The 1154-nt window shown below is 39.3% G+C and overlaps 1 pseudogene; it reads right to left on the bottom strand.

Annotated features, from left to right (window-relative positions):
• Positions 1 to 227: 227 nt before the first annotated feature.
• LOC134492635 (U2 spliceosomal RNA) lies at positions 228 to 437 on the bottom strand (annotated as a pseudogene).
• Positions 438 to 1154: the final 717 nt, after the last annotated feature.

Raw genomic sequence — 1154 nt, 5'->3', positions numbered from 1 at the left:
AACTTTAGTTTCATATACATTCAGGTGATTATACAAAGACTGATTACTGTCCCTACAAGATTAGTGATGGTCTCCATAATTGGTCTTCATAATTAGTTGCTCTACAACGAATGCTGGAAAACAGCTTTTCCTATGGAACTGATAACTGAATGTAATTATATTGATTTTAATTTTGATTTTGACTGAATTGATTTTATTATGTTCTACATTTTGTATCTTTAATTATTGTAAGCTGCCTTGAGTGCTTATATAAACAGAAGGCGGGGTATAAAATTAATAATAAATACAAAATAAGATGAAAAAGGATCTTGAACCTCAAGGCTAGATATTGTAACTGCAGACTTACAGCAAGAGGCTGACAGCAGCTGTGCCAGGCAAATCATAACATCTGACAACACATACTACACTTGATCTTAGCCAAAAGGCCGAGAAGCAAATACACCTGCAGCAGCAGTAAGAGCTGAAACAGGCACCCATTCCATTTACAGTCTACCAGTAACCAAAGTCTTCAACTACTGGTGGAGGATTCTCCCAATGGAACATGATAGACTATCAAAAATGTGCCTTGAAGAACAGATGGGCACACCTCAACCCTCCACATGGATCAATCAACTCCTCCAAACTATCGCATTCCTTGGCTTTTCATCAGAATACTTACTTTCAGCTGGAGACCAGGCCAAGGCAATATTCAAACAAAGAGTCTTGGATGTTAATGCCCAAACAGACATTGAGTCACTTGCACACAATAGGTCGTCGAAATGGCTGGCCAAGAATAAACTGTCCTTTCAAATAGAAAAATACCTGACAATGGGTCTGACTCAATACCATAGGATAGCTCTTACTAGAGCAAGATTTGAGCAACTAGATTCTATGGTCAAATACGGACGATTTTGTGCCTTACCTTGAGAGGACATGTGTTTGTGGAGCACCCGAAGTAGAAGACATTGCACATGTCCTATTTAACTGTCAACTATATGCCCCAGCAAGGGCTCAGGATCTTCAGACATTAATTGACAGAACCACATACTGGGACTGTAACAAAAGACTATGTTACTTCCTCCAGGGCATAAATACGTATGTGGTCAATAGAACTGTTAAGTTTATAGTTAGGGCCGTCCAACTGAGAACGCAATTTATAGAACGCATTGGGGTGG

This window comes from Candoia aspera, chromosome 2 (assembly GCF_035149785.1).
Source record: "Candoia aspera isolate rCanAsp1 chromosome 2, rCanAsp1.hap2, whole genome shotgun sequence".
NCBI classification, from domain to species: domain Eukaryota; kingdom Metazoa; phylum Chordata; class Lepidosauria; order Squamata; family Boidae; genus Candoia; species Candoia aspera.
Note: the sequence above shows the minus strand (reverse complement) of the source record. Positions and strands in the feature narration are given on the sequence as shown.